Genomic DNA, 24,972 nt, shown 5'->3' with positions numbered 1-24,972 from the left:
ACGATTATTAGCGAGTGTGCTTGCGCTGCTCCTGGCGTCATTAAGACTGGGAATCTAAATAATAAAAGACAGGGGGAGCTTAAAGTTCATTTGTATTAAAGGGACAAGATGGATTTAGAAAGAAAAGAGGAAGGCAACCGTCGAGCTTCCCGGGTTTGGGAATGGCTCTTCTTCCTTCCAAAGAGACTCTACTGTACTGTAGCAACGCTGGTCATTTTTGTCAGAATCTCAGAAGACAGATTTTCCTTTCTGCTCAGAAATGCCACACTGGGAAGCGACCGTGATTTTCTCACTTAATTGTCAAGGTCTGGACACCGTCCGTTTGTTTCTCTCGATAGCCAAAATGACGAAGATGAATTCACTTTCTTATTATTTGTCGTGCATAAACAATATTTGTAAATAGATAAGTGGAAAAGGGTGAGGAGTTTGGAAGAAGTTAACTGAATAAGGAGAGCGAAACAAGCACTTGGCTTCCTACAATACACACCAAAAGAGCAGAGACTGAACGCGGGGAAGTTTCAGATAAACTTTCCCGTACATCCACTTGCTCCTCGGTCTCAGCCGACAACAGCGGCAGCTGCCAGGGACCGGCAAGGGGAGCCGGGCCCCGCGGGGAGCACAGCCTGGGACTGAGGACGCTGCCTGCCGCCTCCCGCTGGGTCCGGCGGCTACCGCAGCCGCGCAGGTGCTGCCACCGCTGGGGCCGAGAGAGGCTCTTGCCCCTGGTGCTGGATGCTTTGGTTGAGTGAACGGCTCGGGGTCTGGGCAGGTCAGCCCTTTTCTAAACTGGGGCAGGGGAGGAGGGAGTATAGTGGGGAAGAGAGGGAAGTACTTTTTGAGCCTCTCCTGTCCGAAGAGCGACTTTCCGCGATGCTCTGCGTTCATACGTAAGCCGGCTGCGGGCGGGCCGGGGGCACCGGCGACAGCACCCAGCAGCAGCCCGGCCGCACCCTCCCTCTCCGGACCGGCGAAACTCTCCCTTTCCAGGGAACCTCCGGGCACAGGCAGCCGGGACTGCTGCAAGTACACGGTACTTCCCTGGACACTCCCTTCAATACATGGGTCAGGAGAGGTAGCTCCCGACAGGTGGCAGCTTTATTTTCGCATTAGGGGAAAAAATTAAAACAAAAATATATTGGTGCCTTTACTTTGGAGACATCCTCTATTTCTTCCTTCCTGTGGCTTGGCCCCCCGCACACCCGTTTTTTTTTCCACGAGGATGCTGTTTCCCGTGGGGGACCATAAAGTACCCCCAGGTGTGAACACGCTCTCGGGAGAGAAGCCAGAGCCCACTTGCTGACCCTCTGTAAAAGTCAGTAGGTTTTCCTACTTGGCAGCAATTAAAACAGAGCTTGGGGATGCTAATTAGTTTCGTCCCCCTTCCTCTAGAAATTATTTAAACACACGTAAATCTGTATCATTAACAAGGCTTCAGCAACCTGTAATAGTTATCGCCTCTGTTCCTGCAGCGCTTTGCAACAGGAGCTACTGCCCCACCGCTTCGAAGACTCGCCGTGTAACTGCGACTCCGCAAGGAGGGGCAGAAAGCGGGAGATGTGTGTGTCCCCCTCCTCCACCCCCAGACCACCCTCGCCCCACATAAAGGAGCCCTTCTGGACTCCCACAGACCGTCCCACCCCGCCACCCAGCCCAAAACCCGTGGGGGAGGCAGAGCCGCCCCGGCCGGGTTGCGGCGGGGGGGGCGGGGGGGGGTGTCTCTTTCGGATAGGACGGCTCCTGGGGTGTTGTTGGTCCCGCAGGGGGCCGGGACAAGCGCAGGGATACATACTTGCCAGTCGGTCCTCCCCAGCAGAGCCATGGGGGCTTGCGGTGCACCCGTGCCGGAGCCGCGGACACCTGGGCACGGAGCAGGGCTCCTGCGCACCAATCCGCGCCCCCAGCCTGTCCTTCCCCTTCCCAAACCCTGGTCCCGGCAGCACCTCCGTCTCGCGGGTTTCGCAGTCCCCGAAAGAGGACGAAAAGGCCCGGGCTTTGCTGCTGGTGGCTGCCTAGTACGGTGCTCCACCGCTGCTGGAAGGGTCCCAGCGAGTCGCGGCATAGGACATTATAAGTTTGTTATTATTATTTTTTTTAATTTTATTTTTTTTTTTTAATTCTAAGATCTGACGTTTCTCCTCCTTTTACAGATCCCGAGGGAATGGGGGTTGTGTGTGTTTCTCCGTAGCCGCTCGCACCGAGAGCATCCCTGACCACCGGCAGCCTCTGCTTTCCGTGTGTCTCCCAGGGAAGGGCAGCGGTCGCTCGGGAGGCGCCGGCTCTATTGCACTCCTGCAGCGTCGGCCCGGCCTGCCTCCACCTCTCCGGGGATGCGGCTCCAGCGGAGCTCTGGGCGCCCACACCAGTATTACACCAGTATGTGAGGTGTGTCAGGGGAGCCGGAGTCCCGCCGGGGGCTGTAAACCTGCCAGTCCCAGCCCTCTCTCTCCCTACCCCGCCCCGTAGCTTGCCCCCCAGCAGAGAAATCTGGTAGGGAGCGGAGGAGGACGCACCGTCGAGCACTCAGCACCTGCTCAGCTTCCAGCCCCTGCATCTGCAGGAGGTGAGAAGAAAGCGTGCCCACAACGTGGCTAGTTTTTTTCCCCAACCTATTAATTTGCTTAATAAACACGATTCCAGCTATGTTTTTCTTCCTGCTTCTTTCCGATGGAGCTGGAGGAGCAGAGTCCCCTGGCCATAGCGTGCTGTGAGCCTGCAGCAGTAAGGTTGTGTTTAGCAATTCATGGGCAGAAGTGACAGACTTTGACACCAGGCACTTTTGGGCCCCAGGTTAGATGCTGTGTGGCATGTGGCAGAAGTTCAGCAGCGATGTGCAGCTGCCTAAGGCTCTTGCAAAGCAGTTTCTCTGGCTTTTGTACACAAGTTTTGTTGAGCTGGATGGTTTGCGGAAGGAGATGGACACCTGCGAGGGAGGGAGTTCACAGGAACCTGCTTGCAGCCACAGCGTAGGAAGGACCAGGGCAAGGAAGACCCAAATTCCTAGCCTGTCTCTGTCCTTGAGGCAGGGGATGACCACAAATGTGACTGCAGCTGCATTTACCTCAGTCTCCTCATTCACAAAATAAGGGTAATTATCCTAGCACTGGCAAAACCTGGATTCTTATCTGGTGGGATCAAGGGAAAGGTAGGAGCCATGGTCCCCAAGACCCTTGCATCTCTGCATAATGATCCTGAGGCTCTGACATCTTGCCTGCAGTAGTGTGATCATTCCATTCTGGAGAAATGCTGTGATTTTCGATTCATTTTTTTTTAATTCCTGCCTTATGCCATCAGATTCATTGCTGCTAGCCAGGCTGTTGCTCCAAAGGATCTCATTGCTGGTCTCTGTATAATTGAACTGGGTTCATTAGGGCAGGAAGTAGACTCCACATAAAATAAATTAAAAAACTACCAAGAAACCAACCAACCAACCCCCAAACAAAGCACTAAACCCAGTTAAAACACCCCCATGTTAAATCAGGATTCATGTGTCTAGTTTGGCTGTTTTCTGAAAACAAACAAACAAACAAGAACATGCAGACTCCTGGCACAATATACATAACTAGTACCTGTTAAAAAATAAAGTCTTTGTGGATCTTACCTTCCTACATCTAACTGCTCATACTACAATAAGGAGGGGGAGAAAAACCCTCAGTACCACAAAAAGAAAGATTCCTGTGGCAGAAAAGTATTTCAGCCTGAGATACAGAAATGATCTAGGAAACATTGCTCTGCCCAGTTTAGGCTGTAGCTAATACAACTCCCTCGATGTGACACATGCACAAGTTAAACATCTCAATAGACAAACAGTTTAAATGCTTTCAAAGGCGATTTTGAGCACAATATACAGAAGTTCAGCAGAGATGCAGACAGTACCTGTACAGTAGGCATGGAATTCACAGAAGAGCCAGCTGCCTTATTTCTAGTTACCTTTCACTCTTCAGTCATCTTAAAGTCAGTAAACTGACCTTAGTGTCAGGGAATTGGGTCACGTGAGTTGAAGCTAAGGATTGTCCCTGTAGGCAATTTAAATAAAGACAACAAATGCAGTTACTCTTACTTCTATAGTCCAGTTTCTTGACAACTCCTAATCCCTCTAAATTGCCAGTCTTCCCTAGAGTCCTCCATCAAAGCTTGGCAGGACAAAATCTGAAAGGTATCATGTATGGGGGAAAGGTGTAGAGGGACAAAAAAATGTAGAGACAAACACAAAACTCCTAACCTCTTTGGCCTTTTTATCACTTAGCATCAAAGAGCATAGGGACACTCTCTTTCATGTCTCCATTAACAGATGACCACAGGTGTTTGCCTGGTTATAGCTCACTGGAAAATACAGAGGGTTTTATGGCACCATGCTTGCTCCTTTGTGGTGTTTCTCCGTTTCTGATACACTGGTGAGCTACAGCTCCATGACATGGCAAAATGAAGCAGAACTGTCTAGGGGGGGGGAAAATTGAACTGCTGGTAAAAATTACATCAATCAAACCTCTACACTAAATGCACTCTGTCATTTATAATCACACTAATAAGGCACCAGTGAAGGGCTGTCAGAATTATCAAATATCAGGTGCCAGCAAATCCCTTCAAATTCTTCCAAACCTGCTCCAAGCTGTGTTCTCAAGGGCTTGATTTTGCAGGTGTATCTGCGCAGACAGAAGTCCATGATGGTGTTACATGGTTAGTGTAGCAAATACAGGCTGAGGTTTGGGGTTTTTTTGGCAGCTCTACTTTGCAGAACTTTGCATAGCACTACTGCTGCAAAGGCACATAGGAGAGACTCTGAGGTGCAAAAAGTCACACTGCTTAGAAATCTCTTATCCATGTTCAGCTTGCATGAACATGGATAAGTTGCATGAATATTACAGAAGAATGCAGACTTGGGATGTCCAGATGTTTTTGTGTGTGTGTGTGTGTGTTTGTGTGTTAAAAACCTTCACTCCTTGCTACAAAGTGATAAAACGAAGACGGTATCATTCAGGGTGCTTCAGTTCAAATCTGAATTCAGACAGCCTTTCAGGCAGCTTCATTTTTGGTCTTCCAACTTTTCTTCCATCATTCATTTTTCCCTCAATCTGTGCATGTGTACCCACACTCTAAGTTTTCCTGTCATTGCTTTTATGAACATGGTTTTTGTCCAGGAACTCTGCTGTGATCAGGCAGTTGGGGATTGGGCTGATCAAGCTGATCCCAAACTTCCTCTCTACCTGTGATACTTCACTACTTGCTGGAGCAGTGAAATGTGCCCAGTGTGTATCAGTCCAGAGAAGTTTAAGTGGCGTAACAAAGGTATTTGCTGGATCTCCAATCTCTGACATAGTTGTTTCAAGGAAGAGTTCAGAGTTCCTCTCTCATGGGATTTAGGAGCCACAGCCCAGACACTATCAGGCAATACAGTTCAACCAACTTTAAATCTCCTAATGCTAGTGTAAAAATCTGTCACTGGAGAGCACTAAGACAATATAAATTCACTCTACCAACACAGATATACTAAAAAGGAGGTTGATGTTAACTCGGTACCAGTAGTCTTATGCTGCATGAGATGTCTTTTACCTTCATCATTGCAGTCAGATATGCTCTCTCATCCTGCCACCAAAATTAATTTACAACAGTGGTGACTCCAAAGCTGCCCCCAGCCACATGCTTTCACTACCTCAGCAGAAAGACAGCCACGGGTCCATGCCTGATCCAGATTAAATTTATGCTGTTAGATGACTTAGTGGCTCGGAGAGCTGAGATTAAAGACCCTAGGAGCACAGCCTTGGACAGCCTAGGTGGGGATGTGAGCAGAGCTGTTCCCTCTCTCTGAGGCTTGGGGGAGTAAAGTTTGGTGGTAGTGAGCTACTGTAGGGTATGGGACTGTCAAGGAACAGGAGGGAATCTGGAAGTCAGGGAAAACAGTCGTTACAAGTGAGAGTCATACCAGTGCAAGATGGGTGGTAGCCTTTGAAAGTCAGCCCTGATGCTGAGAGGAGAGGAATGAGGCCACCACTTCCTTGTGCTGGGCTGCATTAGAATCAAAAACAAGAACAGCAGTGAAACAAAACCAGCTCAGCTGAACAGATGCAAATCCAGCAGCAGACATGGGCTCAAACCAGGTCAAGCTGCACCCATGCAAATTGCAGTAACCCCAGAGCACGCTGTGTCCACACTGAGGGTGTGTGCTGGTGCACTGCCAGAATGGCCTCAGCTCTAGCTCGGTCCAGGCTGTCAGGCAATGCTTGCCCCAGGGGGACCCTGGCAAACTGCCCCAGGCAGACACTCTCTCACAAGTGCCCTCACTGAGTGCCAACTGCATCTCTCCTTGGAGGCTTTGCCCATACAGCTACTGCAAAGCTGCAGAGGAAAGACTAACTAGCCTGAGGGGAGATTTGCTGGTACAGCTAGACCGATAAAGCACTCCTCTTGTGTAAACACAGAATACACCAGCTAAAGTGCTCTTCTGTCAGCATAGCTGATCCCAGCATAGTTTTGCCAAAGGAATCCTCACTTGCGTTTCAGTGAGACTGTAAATCTGTTGTAGCGTGGTTAGCAGCCGCTCAGAGCAGCAGCACTGCAAACAGCTCAAATCTCTTCACCAGTTCAAGTTTGTTCCTAGGTTTCCAAGACACAGTGTTCTCTGGTGAGGCAAGTATTATCTGCTCTTCTCCAGACAGCGTATAAAGCCATCACAGCCACCATGGTGGCCAGTGAAGTGTGGCCATGAATTCAGGGCTCTCCAGAGGCCCCAGAGCCATGGGAACATTCAGGCTCCGTGTCCATGCTCAGGGCACCAGCTGCCACTTAATGCCTGTGGCTCATTCCAGAAAAGAAAGCCAAACCTCATCAGGACCACAGTGCCTTCTGGAGCCCAAACCTGCCCCTGCTTTGTAATGGTGGCATGTAAATAGTCATAGGGAGGCTTTGCAATGAATAGGAGGAGGGATGAGTTCACACTTCTGCTGCCACAGCTCATGGCCAGTGGTGGCTTCCTGGGAGACTGGGCAAAAGAGCCCAGGCTATTGACTTGGCTGTACAAATCTGTTAGCACTAACTGGGGAGGGAAAGGGTCTGAATACTTGAGCTTTTAACTTCTGAGCCCTCTCTTCCTAAAAGCCATGCTTCAGCTTCTCTGGAGAGCATGTTGAGCCTGTCAGCCTGGTGAGTAGTTAGGACAGGATCTGCACAAAAGTAGGGGAAAATTTACATCTTCAGCACTCTCAGACCAGTTGAATGTTCACCAGCTCTGCTCTACCTCTGTACTTACACAGCACATCACCTTCCTGTCCTAAAATTGTGGGGACTCAATATTTCCTTGTTTATATTGGGAAGCAGGATAAATGGAAATGTAAGGCATACCTATGAGCTACAAACACCTCCAGCTTGCCCTGCCCCAAGATGACCAGATGTGATCTGGGAGCTGCAGAAGCCCTTGCAGCACCTGAGACATCAGTTTGTAACTGGAGCAGGCACACTGGCTCCAGCAGAGCAATGGCTGGCAGCCTCCCAAACCTGCTGACACATCCAGCCAGTCCAGAGCAGGCAAAAGTCTCTGTAGACATGCCCAAAGGGGTCTCGCTCAAAGATGCTCTTCATCTTTGTGAGAACAAAGAGGTGATGCTGGTTCTGCATCAGAAGACCACAATCTCATCTCATCCTTTGGACACAGAAAGTCCTTGGACAGAGGCTAAGGGGCTGGATAACCCTGTTCAAGCTCTGCAAAGTGGGTTGTAGCACATGGCTCCCCACCCACACACCTCACTGTCAGGATGGGACCATGCCAGAGACCTTTAGGCTCCAGTCTCAGGACAGTCTATCTGAAGCATGCAATTGATGCTCCTTGTAATTTTACCAGAGCTGGTGCCATTGCAAATATCATTCTTATCTACCTAAGTACAGATCCTCTCTTGAATTGTTAACAATGTCATGTAGCAATTTGTTACATAAGCTCATTAAGTTTTTTAATGTATCTATGTTAATAGGGACATAAATATGGAAATCTTAATTTCAAACCTCTTTCTGAAAGCATTAGCTGGAAAACTAACCTGAGAAAAAGCAAACATGGCCCAGGATTTAGATGTCACTGTGCTGGATAGAGCAGGAATGGGGATGTCAGGATGCCAGAATTCAAACCCTCACCCTTTACACACACCCTCTCAGCAGAAAAGCTTCATTTTCTTTGCACTGTTCTTCCTGTCCTTAGCCACACTACAGTGACAGACTACTTCCATTTCCATTATTTTCTCTTTTATTGCAGATGCATGATGAACATGGATAAAAGGACTCTGGTCCTCCAACTGAAATGGTGACACTGTCTGCAGCCCAAATATCCCCCCAAAATAATGGCAAAATGCATTAAAAAATTAACCCATGTTTAATCCATAATAATTTTCTTCATCATTTATAGCAGCAAAGGCTTTTCCACTGTATTCATGTTTGGCTTGACCCTGGTAGTGTAACATGGGAGAACATGTAAACATTTCATGATCCTGCCCTGAAAGGAACAGGCTAGCTATGGAGCTCTCAGACCAGGCTCATCTGCTCTATTCCCTCCACTGTAGCTTCCCCAGAAGCTACATTGTATGGGCACTTGAGATATATTTATAGTGCTATTGATACCTCCCCACACGATACTCAGGACCTGCAGATGGAAGCTAACATTAAGTAACAATGGTATGAAGAGAGCTGCTCCATGTTAATTCTCTGTGTAAGGCTCTGCTGCCAGAAGATGCCAAATCCAATCTGAAGGCATTTGGGTGCCAGATCAGTGATTCCATGTCCACGCTGAAGCCAAGTGCCTCTGTTGGTTCAATTTCATGATATTTTTAAAGGGGTGAATTGGCTGGGGTAGTGGTGACACGCATACTGGAGAAGGACAAAGCATGATGCTGGTGTATGTGCCACACCACGTGCTCCAATCTCAGCAGATAGATGTGTTCTTGCACTCCTGACATTTATCACATCTGTAATGCTGGACAAAGTGCCTGAATTTGCTTGGAGCAAATGTGGCCTCAGGCTGCTCCTCTGCAGGCATCTGCACCAACACAGGTGCCAGTGTCAAAAGCAGAGAGGGGAGGGAGTACCTTTCTATCTTTAATTTTGGTTTGGGCTCCCAGTACCAAAATCCTGCTCCTGGAACTTGTTGGACCCCTCCATTCATTGCTTCTGTTGCATCAACTGTCTTCCAGTTTAGCGACATAAAGTGCCCCATGGAGGACTGCTGTGGAGACCAAACACCAGCAGCCATCTCCAGCCTTCAAGCCCTCTTACTGCATGGCAGCTTCTGCACAGCTTTTCCATGTCAGTCATCCAGGACATTAAAATGCACTTTCTACCTGACCAAGACAATGGAGAAAGGAGGGAGGCTGTTGCTGAAACTCAGCTTTTTCTAAACAAAATGTGCCATGAAGATTGTAAAACCCCTCAGATAGGGAATGTCCCTCATGAAAGATATGTATATATTTTTATATACACAGGGCATGTCATTGGTGGCAGGCTGTCTTGACTGGTGGGTGAGGGACTGGGAATTGCTTCTGCCGGGCCAAGACACCTTGGCTCAGCTCCTTCTGGTGCAGATTGAAGTCAAGGATTTATTGTCTGAGGCCAGCTCCAGTAACAAGGAAGGAATGGGCTGTTGGGAGCACTTTTCATAATTCCCAGCTTTTATAGGCTCTCTCTGACACCGTGGCACTGGCTGTAAATACCTGACCTTAAGCCCAGCCATTTCTAGCCATTGTGTTTGTGGAAAAAAGAAATAATTATTCTGGGTGTCAGTGGGGCTGGAGGCTCCAGTGCCGAGCTGGAGCCAGTCGCAGCAGCCCACGCCTCTGCAGCTCACTGCTGCCTTTCACATGCAGATGTTGCCAAGTGCTCTGCAGCTCCCACCCCTTGGAATGGCCATCGTGTGTCATTGGCATCGATTGTGAAATATTTCGAGTTGTTAATTAGGCAATAATGACCAATGGGAAGGGCATTTCCTGGCTGTTTACTGGAGGCTCCTGACCTCTAGGTCAGTATCAGTCACCCAGGAATTATTAAGGCACGGAGGCGGAAAACAGGGCAAGAAGAACAAACTCTCACCTTCCAAGGTGGCCAGTGCTTCTCCATTGCACAGCACGGCAGGAAAAGGGCAGGTCCCAGTACCTCACCTGCACCCAGCCCAGGCTGCAGCTCCCTGAGGTGTTCTGCTCTCCGCTCCTCTCTTCCAGTTACTTTCGTTTCCCAATTAATCTCTGTGGTCGTGAAGAAATGGGGCATTAAATATTCAAGGATTATCTTTTTTTCTTTTTAATACTACTAAAATGTGAAGACACAATTAGCAATAACCTGGGCTCCTGCTGGGCCTGTGTGTACTAATCCCTCCCCACTTCTAAAGGAAGATTTACACCTACTCTTCTGGTTTAAAATTGGGACCTTTCTCCCATTTCAGCCCTGCTCTCCCTTACAGGTGGCTGCATTTCAGTACAATGGCTTCTCCAGGTTAATTAAACTAATGTGAATTAATGTATTTCCTGAGGGGTGACCATATGAAACCCTGTGTTTGTGTTTCTACAGAGAGGAGCACTTGGGTGCAAACTCCCTCTGGTTAGAGGGCTGCCAGCCCTCTAGGAACTCTTCAGTCTGGCCCTGAGCCAAAACTCGCAGGCCAGGTTTGAAGGACAAGTAGCAACAAAAATTAATATCCCCATGCCCTACTTATCCACACAGAATCTGGCAAATGAACACCACTCCAAATACACTTAGAAGCAAATGAAGAGCCAGAAGGGAGCAAAGAACCAGTCGAGCTGACCTGGGGTGGGAACTCTTCTCCTTCCCTTGGCAGGGAGGATGCTGTTGCTGCCTGGGTGGTGGCCCAGTCACCTGTATTGATACCTGAGTCACAGGCTCATACAAAGGCAAAGAATTAGAAGCCTGACACTGCAGCTGAGGTACTTCCCTCTGTTCTAGGCAAATCCCCTTATGATTGTACCTTGATAAATGCAGACAGTAAAACTGGAAGAAATAAGAATAGGCGACAACAATGTGTGCAAATACTAAAGGCAGAGCTGCTGCAGTTCTTTGCTCACATATGGAGTTGTCCAGAAAGCTTTGCCAATTCCTGAGGACCTCCAAAGGTGACAGCTGTGAGACCTCTTCAGATGGTAGCATTAAGTGATCATATACTGGCTATTGAGGACTAGATAGGATGGTTTAAATTCACATGGTCAAGATTAGCTTTTGGCTAAAGAAACAGTGGTGAGATAATATTACAGAGGAAATTGCTGGGTTCAAAGCTTTGAACATTCAGACATTTAGGGGCAAAAAACCCCAAACAAAATGTAAAAGCTCAGCCTGAGGTTTGCAGACTTATTCAGATCAGCAAACAAGTAAGGATTACTGCACCCTACTAGAAGCAGGTAGAGGTGGGCACCACAGAAACTCCATCCTCAGCAGCCTTGGTGAGAAGATGATAACCCAAGGGGTCCTGCAGCACTGTCAGCTTTGGCCTGCGGCTTTAGGCACAACATTTCTGATCTTTGCCTATACTTCCAAACCAAGCTGCAATCGTGGATAGAGATAAGAATGCAGAGAAAGTCTCACCTCCATTGCAAAACAAGTAGGTTAGCACTGGGTACGACAGTAGCTGTGAACAATGGGACACCTCTCTTCGGTTGATGGGAAATGTTCTAATAGCCAAAAAGAGTACTGGAAAATTAACCCTTTCCAGAAAAATATATTATTAATAACTTTTTTTTCCCCAAAAAAATATTTCCTCTTCCTTTTCACCTAAGGGATGATGCTCTGAACAGCCCTGTTTAATATGTACCATATCCAAATGATCTGTCAGATCATCTGCAGGCATGAGTTAGGGTGTTCCCTTCCCTTCCTGTCCAGCTTCATCTCCCATTCCCAGAAAAAGCAGGTAAGTCCTGTTATCCTGTCTGGTGAAGCCTGATTATTTCCTGTGATTTTCAAGCCCATCATGATATGTTGGCCCCAGAAGTTCTAGGATATGAGTAGCTTTTCTGGAACACTTCTTGGGGATCAAAGTTCACTCACTATTTTTTTTTTCCTCAGGTGATAATATTCCCTTGGGTGGGTGAATGAGACCAGCAACACCAGCTGGTCCAGGAGAACGAATGGACCTGTTATCCTCTGGGGCAAGGAGATTTTCCCATTCTCCATGAGGAGCACAAAGCCCCTGAAACTTGTTAGGAATCACACACAGCAGGATTTATATACAGCCTGGACTGCTGTGCTATGTTCTGATATCTTCTTTTTTCTTTTAAAAATTAAAAATCACAAAGCCATCCACACCCAGCACAGATCAAGGGGGGAAAAAAAGGCTTTTAACAGGCAGTTGCAGCTTGTGAATTCTTCAATAAATATTCCATCCTGTCTCTACAAAAGGTTGGTGAGGATTTTACAAACTTCCTAATCCCCCTCTAATCCTTCAAAATGCCGAGCTGTGATCGCACACGCTGGTTTGTGATTATGTGTCTTCCAGGGCTTGTTTGGACACTTATTAAGAGACATCAACTCACTTTTGCCACAGAAAGCCAAAACTGCTTGATGTGTTTTGGTTGCACTTTACATTCTTCTGAAAAGGAACATCAGGTCTGCTTGGAAAGAACAAGCCATCCCCATCCTGTCTCATGGCACTGGCACAGCTCCTGGTGACAACCAGTTCTTCTCCATGGAGGAGGCCATGTCGAGTTTGACCACGACAGAAGCAGAGAAATCTCTCCTTGTTCTCTGCTCAGACCCTGCTCTTTTTAGCAAGTGGGGACAGCAATGGCTCATCTGATTTTAAAACAACATTTTGGGACCTACATAGAAGAAGCTCTAGAGAAAGGCACAGCATATTATTATATTGTTTGGTGGTGCCTTCAGCAAACACTTAATGGAGACTACGGCTGTTTTAAGTTGTGTGTGATACTTCTATGTGCACAGATAACCAGGGCAGAGCCGACTCTTAACTGCTCATATGTGTTTAATTAGAGCTGCATTTTTAATCCTTTTAATTTGTATCTCTTTCTTAATAACCTCAGCTTGGCAAAGGTTGAAAAGGAATAAGTTTCATTTGAATATTGGGTAAAACTTGCTAACAGCAGAGCAGATTTTTTAGCAAAAAGGTTACAGCATGTTCTTTAAAGACTATAGGTAACAGTTTGGCTCCATTAAGTTCTGCAGCTAAGCCTAGGTTTGCATCCTTTGAAAATGGTTTCAGAGAAGCTTAATAAAAACACATCAGGGCTCAGGATATCATCCAGGCATGCTATAAGAAGTTTAACTACATCAACGGAGGGCAATTTGCCCATCATCTCAAGGCAAGTAAGATCACAGCAACATTGATTAACTTTTGCAGCACAGTTCTGAAATCTTGATGCAACCATGCTATAAATTCATATTTAACTTTTGCCCAAAAGGAGAAAAAGTCCTTGTTGCAATACCTGCTGATGAAAGGGAACATCTTCAGAGGTTAGAAAACCTGCAGGAATGCTCCAAGCTGAATTACTGAAGCCGATTCCAATAATCTCTAAATCTTGAATCCAGAGCTAATAAAGAGAAACTAATCCATTTCTCAAGCACTTGCTGCTTTGTTTCAGACAGATTTGAAACTTCATTTCAGAAGAAAAGACCTGCCTTAAATACAGTGTAACTTTAAAAGACAGCCAGATAAAATCAGCAAGCTTCAGTTGTAAATACTATCACAAATCTTACCCAACATACTGGTGGACCTCAGCCCCAGCCAATATCACAGGAAGACAGGCCAGATTCCTCAGCTAGACAGCTTCTGGGTTAGAAGAAACAAGGTAAAGAGATCACATAAAAGCAGACACTTCCAAAAAGAGCTTTCAGATGTATCCTGTGGCACAGTCTGTTTCTTGACAGTTTTGCTATGCCATCAAAATCCAACATTTTAGTATTAGAAACATTCACAATGAAGAACTGTCTATGCCTTTCAGACAATAACCATTCAACTCCATCTAGAATCCACAAATAGCTATGTGCTGGTTTTGGTGTATCTGACTAACTACTAATGGAGGCCAGTTCTCAGCCTGTTTCATTTTGGTGATTTCCAGACACCTTCCAGCAGATGCTAGGGATCAAAAATATAAAAAGTCTTTTTTTTTTCTTTGTTATCATGCACAGGTCACTTGGAAATAGCCCATGAACCCCAGAGGCTGGAAAGCACCAGTGTAGATTGAAAAGAGGCCAAGTATAAAGGCAATGGCTTAATTTCTGCTCTGGCAAATCACAGCATCCTTATCCTCAGGACAACTCTCATGCTGACAGTAGCAATGTAAGCTTGCAAATAACCTCATTTTCAGTTTCTGAAGATGTAAGGAGATAGCCCAGTTCATGGACAACCCTCAGCTCTCAGTCACTGCACTGAAGCTGTTCACCGCTGCTTTACTTCTGATAGGATTCAATATGAATTCTTGTTCCAGATGCAGAAGGCTCACTACTACTTTCAGACAGCATTCCCTCTCCTGTGAGTACTGTTGCCTGCACTTAAATGAAATATAAAGGCATGTCTCTGCATGAAGCTTGTTGCAGCTGTTGCATATCTGCATTAAGTGATCTTGAACAGCCGTTGGTCTGCACCACTTTGATTCTCTCTGACTACTTCAATTTTGCCTTGAATTGTTGTGGCCACATAGCACTGGGGTATTTTGAAATCAATAATCGGTGCTCTGGTCAAACTTCTTGCTCAACATTGCTCCATGCCTGTGCTGTCTGCGTTTGATGGGATATTTCATGCTGGGTATTATATGATACTTCCCAGAAGGCATCAGACTTCTCAGACAAAATTATATAGTTTTTCATAATTCCTTTTGTTCACCCCATCACTCTTTCTCTTTTTCATATGGACCATTTTCTGACATTGTTGAAGAACAAGGATAATCCTTGTGATCATGAAATGCCACCATCCTAGAAAAGCACGCAGAGCTCACCACACCAGCAGAGTGTTGCATTGTCTCTGTCCCTCCCTTGCAGAGGGATATAGGGCTATTGATACTTGCAAATACTCAGCTTCCCCTTCTGGTGGAAAACAGCTAACCAATGCCACATTGAGCATTCAGCTGTTGTGGAGAACCTTTTACCAAAGAGATAAATCCCAGAGGGGGTTTTTACAACAAGACATACTGCTACGATGTGGAGAGGGGCTGGGCCAATGAATGTACTTTCTTAGGAGGTAGCAGCCAGTATGACCCCATCTGATGTCCGTGCTTTGGGGTGCAAAGTAGTGTGTGATATCACACTATTGTGATAGTGTGTGCAGAACAGTGTGTGATATGCACAGCATCTTCAAAATCACACATTTGCACGTGCAGGGGGACACAGTTGTGTCCTGCCGTCCTAAATACAGGGGTAGTAGTTTGTCTGATCCATCTGGATCACATTGCCACTGAAAGCAGATTGCCTCTATGTCCCAAGGACCTGCCTATGTCCTTTCTACTCTTCACCTTTTCCACTAACTTCCAAAATTTGTACTGCAACCATCTACCCTTGTCAGTGATACAAATTCTTTGAATACCTACCTGCCTAGAATTCTTTTTCTAGCAACCATCATTCAAGACAGCTATGCCTGAGTCAGAGCATGATAGCAGCTATTAGGGATAACATCTACTCACTCACCTAGCCACCAGCACTAAACCACTGCCTTTTCTTAACTTTTTGATACACATTTAAAATCCTCACTCTGTGCTGAGTGCTGGAACTTCTCAGATACAGCCCAGCTTCTCCTGGTAAGAAAAAATTCTGCAAACTTCCCAGAGTTTCACTTGAAATTTCAGCATCTCTACCAGAGCTGCAAGTGCCTCTCATCTTCAAGAGAGACACACGCTCCTACTTTACTGCTAAATCATCACAACTGAAGCCCATTTCTGAAGTAGATTTATAAGATGCACGCAAGTACAGGAGGTTTCACATCAAGTGCTGCTTCCAGCTTCAAACACCTTTAGTTTGAGTGAACACAAAGCAGCCTGCAAGGATGGGAATAGAAGGTAATCACCACTGACTGAGAGGTATGGACAGTCTCAGCTAAAATGCAATCTGCTTTCAGTGGCTAGGACATGCTACCAGAGCACACTGCCCTTTCAGGACTGTGCTGGGCCACAGCTTAGTACAAGGCTGCTTGCTCAGACCTCTTAATGTCAAGAGAAGACAGAAGCAAAAAGTAGCACGCTGTACCATGACCAGCTATATCACACGAGGGCAACATGAAGGAACATGATAAAAGCAGAGCTAGTGCCTCCCTGATGCCCTACCTGCTAGAAATGGTCTGAAACCACACACTGATGCCAACAGCTTTAGGAGGATGTCAACTTGGCAAGCAAGCCGGATCATTGTGCCATCTTCTCAAAAAATCCTTCCCTGCCTTTGAAATGTTAATCCTGCATAAGGCAAATTCTCCCATTAGAATATGGTCCATTCTGGTCTCCGTGCAATCTGCATTATCCAGTTCAAAGTTAAATTAAAAATCCCAACCTGTGTGAATGTTGCAATCACATTATGAAATCTGTAAATCTATTTTTAATGCCTTAATGCTGCTCGAGCTGAACAAGGCAAATCGACTGCTGCCTTGCATTCGCTTTACACTTTTTCAGATTCTCATGCACTGGTTAAATATTCACTCTGCAGTGTTTGCATTACCAGTACTGCAAGACCCTAAAATAGAAGACAAGCTTTTCTTTCCCTCCTCTTTTGTTTTTGAAATTCCAACTACGGGCAACTTGACTCGGGGATCTCTCCAGCTCAGACGCGGAGCTGCTGAACATCACAAGGAGAGCTGCTGAAAACAGTTCAATGTACTACAGATGCCAGAAACCAGGATTTAAATCCCAAACACGCGGCTTTTGCAACGTTTCAGAGTGATGCAACCAAACGTTTTATTTCGTTTCAAACGTAAGATACATTAAACATTAATTCTGCGAGTTGCTTGTTCTTAAGACAGAAAATATTTAACCTTAGCTGAAACAATTCAAGCAATGGGCCCAGCTCAACTGTCTCAAATCAACATTTCACATTCAACACTTTACTTTTGGGAGCAGTTTGCGCTTCTCAGTCTGATCGGGAATGGAAACAAGCTCTGAAGCACTGGAATTTTGCGTGGAACAAAGCTTCTATTTTCTGACCAACTGTCTTTGAAAAAATCAGTGTATTAAACAGTCAAATAAATCATGCTGTTTTCACTTGAGAGTAATCCTATTAAGAGACGGGCACTGTCTCCTTGCTGCCTTTTCCCTCTGGAGATGTTTTCCCATTTTTGCTCTTCCTTGCTGTTAGCATTTCTCCACTCATAACAACGATGCATTCCCTGATGTTAAGTGCGTACAAACCGCAGACGTATGGAAACAACTAGGAAAGAGGGCAAGGACAACAGAGACCGTAGATTTATCCTGTGATCAAAATTTTCAGGGCTGATGCTACAGCAAACTTTTGTGCTACCCAGACCACACGCAGCAACTCTCCTGGAACCCTGTGCAGTGCTGTCCATCTACTTACTGCCGCACGGAGTCATAGGGAATCAGGGCACATTTCCGTAGGGAACAAGGGAAAGTTTTAGCAACGCTGTTATTAAACAGAGCCATTTATGACGCTTGAAAAACAGAGATGACTTACAAGGCAGTTAGGGAGTTTCAGAAATCTTGGACAGCAGAGAAAGCCACCAAGAACGTTTAAAGGGAAGAAGTTCAGCTTTTGGTTTGCGAAGATGTCATCCTGGGCTCGGCTGCCGGCTGGGAAGGGCTGTGTTGGCTCCGTCCTTCCCGGCTTCTCCTCCCTCAGCTCGGCCGTTCCCTGCCACTCTCTGCTGTTCTGTTGGTGCCACCATATGGACAACATCCCCAAGTGCAGCTCGCGTTTAGCCCCCGCAGGCTTTTGACGCAAAGCCAAAAAGGCGGGGGAAGGCTTAAGGAGTAGATACTGCTCAGTGACGCAACCTGCTGCGGTTTCAGCTCAGCAGCTCGTACTCCAGTTCGAAGGAGACGCCTTTACAGCACCAGCTCCTAGTTCTCCCAGCCAGGGATACCGCAGATGCCCCTGCTCCCGCTCACGGCTTCGGAGACAGCATTCACCGGGAGGTGCTCCTGGTGAACACACATTTACAGGTACATACACATTGACAGGTACTTGTTATCAGGTAATTGGGGTGTGTGACACTAAATCTTCACCCATTCCGTCAAATTCCAGCTCTTCCCTGCGGTTTTCCAGCCCAGGAGTCCTGGGATGCTTCTGCCGATCGACTTTACCATGCGCAGCTGGCGGCAGCCGCTGCAGCCAGTCCGACGAGAATGTTTGGGGCTGTTTAATGATTCCTTAAAGAAGGGAAACATGCAAACCAAATGAACTACGAGTAGCTTAAATCTCAATGGGGAAGTAAATGGCTACAGCTTAAGAGATCCAACCAGCCCAGCATGCCCGCTGCTGACCACAATTCAAATGCAAGCAGATTCTGTTTCACCGAATTAAACAAGAATGCTTGTTCAAATATTAGGAAAGCCAAGGGGAAAAAAAAAAAAAGTTCTTGGAGAAACAAATCCTGCTGTGCTGGATCAGCTCCATGGACTAACTAATCCGGGATTCTGTCCTAGGAGCCACCATGCACAAATACCTGAGAAAGGCACAGGATGCAGACACCTCATCACTTCTCTGCATCGCCGGGATGTTAAGGGGAGTATTTATGATAAATAGATAAGAAAGAGGTAGCCCTAACTGGGCACCGTGGAAGATTAGAGTTCAACTTTATAAATTCGAGTGGAAAACGTATTTTTAACGATTGAATTATCCTCTTTCTTAGTATAATTTATTGGCCTGGGTCAGATCCCAGCAGGGAAGAGGAGAGTCAGATTCACAGGACAGTTATGGGCTTACTAAAACACATGGGATCACAGTAGTAATGCCACGTCCCCACAGCTAACATGCTGCTGCTCGAACAGACGGGATGGAGCTAGACATGGCACAGAGACATGCAGGAGGAATAGTAGTGGGTGAGAAGAGCAGGTATTGCAGTTGGCTAATAATAATTTCCATCCATGAGAATAAAAGAGCAAATTATTCCCACCCCCCACTGCTATTTAAAAAGTATCTGACCTAATTGTTACTACCCCTGTTGTGTAAATTCAGCACTTTGTCAGTCTGAATAAATGTACATTAGCCTTAACAGGAGTTAAACAAGTTTAAACAATGAAGGAAGCTCCCTTGCTTTTTAGCTTCTTTGACACCACACTAAAGAGACCATTTAGACTAAAGAGTTCAGCACATTTTGGGACCCATTAAATACCAAGGCTGAGGCCAGATATTCCCTTTTTCTTTAATTTGTCCTACCTAGCTGCTAAGGTCAGCAGAATTGAGCAACAACCTGCTTTGCATCTCTTTAGCTTTGTAGGCAAGTTGAAGAAAGCTACACCCATCCTGGTCAATGCAGCCCTTTCAGTGCTAAATGTCAATCCCCACTTATCACTGCAAAGTGGAGACAAAGTGATTCCTTGGAATTGCTTTTAATTATAAAAGAGGAAACTCATGGCAGAAAAATGCGACAGTCATGACTGTTAGGAAAACTTACACTGTCAAGTTGTTTCTATTTTAAGGTAACAACGTATTTCTTTCCAGAGTCATCAGCCTTTAACAGCCCATGGAAAAACCATTCCTGTTTGCAAATGACACTGTGACCTGGTAGGGACATATTCCGTCCTCCAAACATAATAATTAAGTCTTAAGTCATCCTTATACAGTGAGGAAATAACTTACAGGGGAGAGAAGGGAGCAAAGGATTGGACAGCCATCCAAGATCACAGCAGGAAAAGGAAGCACCCTCATAGCAGCAACATGGAAAAAGGCTGAACAATCTCATGTTCTTTGCTGCAGATACAACTCTGCTCTTCAAAAACTGCCACACAAGGATTAAAATAAGTAACCTGTACAGAGAGAAGCTATGAATCTGGTCCTGACCCAAACTGCCACCAAATTCAGGATGTGGCCTGGAGGATGGATAAAGTTCATCTGGATGAGGCAGCCTGTCCTGGCTGCAAAACAAAAGCAAATCAGCCCCAAAGACCAAACAGAGCTGCAAAACCAGAGCATTGATCACCCTGATTCCTCTCTGCTTTTCTGATCATCACTAAGCAAAACTCTCTGATCTCTGTAGGCAGCAGACAGGGGAGGCAAATGAGAAGGAAGAAGGGAAAAATGAGTGGAAAAAGCAGTAGCACACTCTGACAGATGAGTGCTCCTACAAGGGGAAGGGCTTATTTTACACCAGTTCACACCCTTAACTTTTAAGAGAACCTCTTAGAGAGATCATGAATAGTAGAGAAAGGCTGAGTTGTGCTGGATGTGTTACAGAGATGGTAGAACGCTATTTTTAAAACAGAATTTCGCTTTACTCCATGTCATAGCGAAATCAGTTCTTGCCCCCCCAAAAATCTGTGGTCAGCCTGCAAATTGAATTCTGTCACTGACCTGTAAGAGGTATTTTAATCCAGATGAAGTTAAATGCTTGACAAAAAACACAGCTATGAAATTGTTAGCAGTACCCCCACAGAAAGCAGGCAGTTGGATGGATATTAAAACCCCATTTTATAGGCAGAATTCCCACCAACTGCCAATGGATTAGGATTCCATCCCTCTTGCTCATTTTGAAGGTTGCTAAAGTTTAAAACACTGAAAAAAAAAACAACCCCAGCTCAATTATAATTTCTAGCTGTCAGGAAGGAATTATATCAGTTCCATCTTACAGAAGGAAATCTGTGCTGTCTAGCAGTAATCAGTTCCATATTTGTGAGGCCTTCCAACAAAACACTTTTTGTCTATGATTTGTATTCATCTTAGGACATACTGATTTCAGACCCTCTGTGGATTGTGATGTATAAACAGCCCTTTTATTTTTAAATGCAACTAAGAAACTATTTGGCAGGGTCACTGCTGTTCTGAATCTGGAGCAAAATACACCAACTGCAACTGGCGTCTTGGCTGCAAGGCAAGGCAGGCAGGACTCTTAAAGGCAATTGTGTTCATCCAGTTTAGCTAAGAATAGGGCATTAATAAGAAGTATTTTAATCTAACAAGCATCATGTTTTAAAGGGAACTTTAAGTTGTTGTTGGGTTTTTTTTGTGTGTGTGTCAATTTGACAACCATGTGATGATCTCATGGCATGGAAGTTGGAGACTGAAGCAGCGAGGTTCTGTAATTCCTATAAAATCTCCCAAACATCCTAGCAAACCACATGCATTTTTCCCACTATATGCCTCTCAAACTTTATTCCCATTAGAGAGAAGACAGTCCTACAATTACTTCTTGAAAAACAAATGGTCAAGGGAAATAAAACTTAACATAGCCTTACAAAATAAACCCTTTCCCCTCAAGCTTACTAACTACAGTTTTAGCAGCAGGAGGTCACTAAACTCCAGTCTTTCCAGAAGAGACACTGTGTGTTCCTCCTCTTCAGCTCAGCCTTTCTGATGGCTGTTGGGGTACTGGTTTTTTTTTGCCTGAGGTACTGTTTTTTTTTGCCTGAGGTACTGGTTTTTTGCCTGAAGAATTTAAGTCTATTTTTAGAGCTTCAGGGCTCCTATACCTTCACTTGTACCAGCCACATTATAAACCATTGTTTAATTTCAGCTGAGATTCACTGGGATGCTAAACTATTGAAGATACACAGGTTTTAGAGGTCTTGTGGAAAAAATGGCTGGAGAGACAGCAACAGAAATGCCCTTAGAGAGGGGTAGGCTGCAGGACTCGGGATGGTCAGCACCCACCTCCAGGCTAACTGCTAGTGAAAGCAGGGGAAGGAGCCAGTGGTAGTGGCAACGTAGGGCGGTCAGAACAGGCACGAAGAATGGAGGGAGTAGAGAGTGTGGTGTAAAGGAGGGAAGGCATCTTCTGCTGCAGTGTGCAGAGCCAAGAAAGAGCAATCCACCCCAAAACTCACTTTTGTCAGCTCCAGGATGTTACGTGGGCAAGGTTCAAGGCAGACAAGGTTCACTGTCCTCCAAAAAAGGCAGCGTCAGTGCCTCCAGTCCTCTTCATGGATCAGCACATGGTCCAGGCAAGCACGAGTTGGTTTATCAGCTGCAGTAGGGCATGACAGCTGCTCCACAGCATCTGGGCTTACAGGCACTGTTATGGATGACTGGGGAAAGGTAGTTTTGGATGTCCCATAAAACAGCACAACACATCACATCCAGTTTGGTGTGACCAGGGAATAAAGCTGTGACCAGTGAGAAAACTGAACGCTGATACCAGACTGCTCTCTGCTGTGTCTGAGCACGTGAACATCCTCAGGTCTTCATCTTCAAAGCTATCAATATCAAAAGGAAGGTCTGAACGCTCTGCCAGTGTGCACAAGACAGAGGGTTCCCAGGACTGTATATCAGGATACACAGCTTTACAGTCCCTTTGCACTACTGCATGTCTAGGCTGAGTTTCATGACCACCATTCAATTATTTGCTATGTGAAGGAAGTTGTTGAATTTCAGTCCAGCTCCCAGTGGGCAGGTTCCACATCACACATACACACACATACAGGAAAAGCCCCCTGTTATACAACTGATGTTAATTGGAGCCTTTTTAAGCTCTTCAAAAGAGAGGCCAATGCTTGAACATCATGGAAAGAGAACTAACTGTTCTGTGAACTCCCCAGAACAGAGAGACACATGGATGCAGTGCTGTGGGAGACTTATGTGGCATCTCAAAAAATATAGGCTTCAGATTCTAAGAGTTCTGCAGTCCTCAACTTTCACCAACATTCAAATTCACCTAGGTTAAAAGAAAATTAAATTGCCCTCCCCCACAAAAGGCAAACCACAACAAAGCAAACATCCTCCAGCAAACTATTGACTTGAATCTATTAAAACTTGCCAAGTCAACGTTCCAGTCCCAACTGCCTAACCCAGCCTGCCAACAACAGAAGTGTCAGTTTTTTTGCTCCTCTATTTTATATTAACAAAAGTCAATTGTGGTGATGAATTGCATCACATGCCAACAATATATCACATTCCTCCACAGCTGTTTTTTGTAAAGGGAAAGAGACTACTTCATTAGTCACTGACAACGCTGCTATAAACCATAAACGACTTAAGAACTCCCTCCACAAAGTCAGGATGGTAAACTACCAAACAAAACCCTGACAAAGTGGCACAGCACAAACAAACTCTCAATGCCAGATAATCAACCCAAGTGTGCATGAACAATCTGTACAGCAACCAGGCCACGGTAGTCATGAACTTATTTCACTAGATGAGCAGCTCAGATTGAGAAAGAAACAAAAAAGTCACTACCATGCCCCAATGAGCTGCAAAGCCTGTTACCAGGTCAGCAGCAGAGAATATAATACACAGTTTTGCTTTCCTTTGGTTAATAGTATGTTAGGCAAAGTATATTACTCTTTAGCAAAGTAACAGCTAAATCAAACGCAGTAACTCCCCTTAGGATTTATAACCAATTTAAATAGATGAAAAACGCACTCCTATGAAACACCAACAGGACCTTAACATGGATTGTCAAAACAGAATTCACCTGCAAATAAAGAGCCTCCTATATGCACTAATTCCATTATCTGTCACTAGCAAACAATAAAGGATAATAATGAAGAGGAAAAGAACAGGGAACAGGGAGAACAAAGCCAATTGCTAGACATGTATAAAAAACGTGGGCGAGCGCTTCCTGGAAGCTCAAGTAAACCTCAAACTGTTTGATGTGATGTATATATGTGTTCACATCTTTGGAAACCAAAAATGCTTACCACTACATAAATTCTACAACAAGCCAATTTTTAATTATACCTATCAAAATAACAATGCAATCCTAGCAGTTTCATTCAGCATCTTTGAATCACGGCGACCACCTATGCAAATAGAAGCACAGCATCTGAATCTCCAATTAACTATTGCCAATTATAAGTGGGGACACTTTAAAAGGTAAATTACAAGGATAATGAATCGTTTTCAAACACAAAGGTAACAATTACACAGTGGTTTTGAAAGCCATTTCTATTCTAGTTAGTTTGTGCCAAGTTGACAAAAGCCTGTTTTAAGAGGAAGAAAAGGAAGGTGAAAAGCTTCCATCACTCCCTCTGGTCATTTCATGTAGCAATTATTAGATTCAAATATTCAGTCACTAAATCATTCTGTAGAAGAGGAGGAACTACAAAGCCATTGTGCAGTAGGACAGATATGACACAGCTGCCATCACAGAAACGTGGTGGGACAACTGTCATGACTGCAGTACTACAATGAATAGCTAGCTCTAAGCTCTTCAGAAAGGTTAGACAGGGAAGGAGAGGTGGTGGAGTGGCACTGTGTATTAAAGGAGTGATTTGATTGTGTAGAACTCAACTGTGATGGTAAGGTCAGGTGCTTGTGGGCAAGGACTAGGGGAAAGGCTAACAAGGCAGATATCCTGTTGGGAGTCTGTTACAGATGACTCAACCAGGATGAGGAGGCTGCTGAGGCATTCTACAGGCAGATGTCTCCAAATCGCCAGCTCTTGTTCTCATGGGGAACTTCACCACATGTCTGCTGGATATAAAGCACAGCAGAGAAGAAACATTCTAAGATGACTGTATGGAAGAGAACTTCCTGACACAGCTGGTGAGTGGAGAAGAGAAGGCTAAGGGAAGATCTCATTGCTCTCTACAATTACCTGAAAAGAGGTTGTAGTGAGGCTGGTGGTGGTCTCTTCTCTCAGGTAACTAGCGACAGGATGAGATGAAATGGGCTTAAGTTGTGCCAGGGAAGGTTTAGATTGCACATTAGGAAAAAATTCTTTGTTGAAAAGTGGTGAGGCATTGGAACAGGCTGCCCAGGGAGGTGGTGGAGTCACCATTCCTGGAGGTGAAGAAGCTGTGGATGTGGCACTTGAGGATATAGTTTAGTGATCACCATAGCTGGGTTACGGTTGGACTCAATCTTAAAGGTCTTTTCCAACTGCAATGATTCTATGATAACATTTTAAGAGGATTCCTGTGTTTGGGAAAAAAACTAAAAAGGGCCACAGGAAAGCCCAGAAGA

At 45.4% G+C, this 24,972-nt stretch overlaps 1 protein-coding gene and 1 long non-coding RNA gene across 6 annotated transcripts in view; one reads left to right on the top strand and one right to left on the bottom strand.

The window, feature by feature from the left end:
- Window positions 1–1,929: 1,929 nt before the first annotated feature.
- Window positions 1,930–17,607, bottom strand: LOC137446911 (uncharacterized). Its single transcript, XR_010988750.1, has 4 exons — window positions 17,587–17,607; window positions 13,678–13,747; window positions 10,054–10,205; window positions 1,930–6,000 (listed from the first exon to the last, which is right to left on the bottom strand). It is a non-coding gene; the product is annotated as an uncharacterized lncRNA (long non-coding RNA).
- LOC137446909 (beta-1,3-galactosyl-O-glycosyl-glycoprotein beta-1,6-N-acetylglucosaminyltransferase 7-like) overlaps window positions 14,287–24,972 on the top strand; it is a 30,287-nt gene continuing 19,601 nt past the window's right edge. For 4 of the 5 annotated variants that reach the window (XM_068149991.1, XM_068149990.1, XM_068149986.1 and 1 more), the window contains exons 1-2: window positions 14,287–14,452; window positions 16,606–18,074. The gene's annotated coding sequence lies outside the window, so the exon portion shown is untranslated. Of the gene's footprint in view, window positions 14,453–14,686; window positions 18,075–24,972 lie in introns of those variants that run through there. The other variant, XM_068149987.1, reaches the window with a different exon arrangement.

This window comes from Melanerpes formicivorus, unplaced genomic scaffold (assembly GCF_026170545.1).
Source record: "Melanerpes formicivorus ecotype bairdi unplaced genomic scaffold, bMelFor1.0.p_v2 SCAF_19, whole genome shotgun sequence".
NCBI classification, from domain to species: domain Eukaryota; kingdom Metazoa; phylum Chordata; class Aves; order Piciformes; family Picidae; genus Melanerpes; species Melanerpes formicivorus.
Note: the sequence above shows the minus strand (reverse complement) of the source record. Positions and strands in the feature narration are given on the sequence as shown.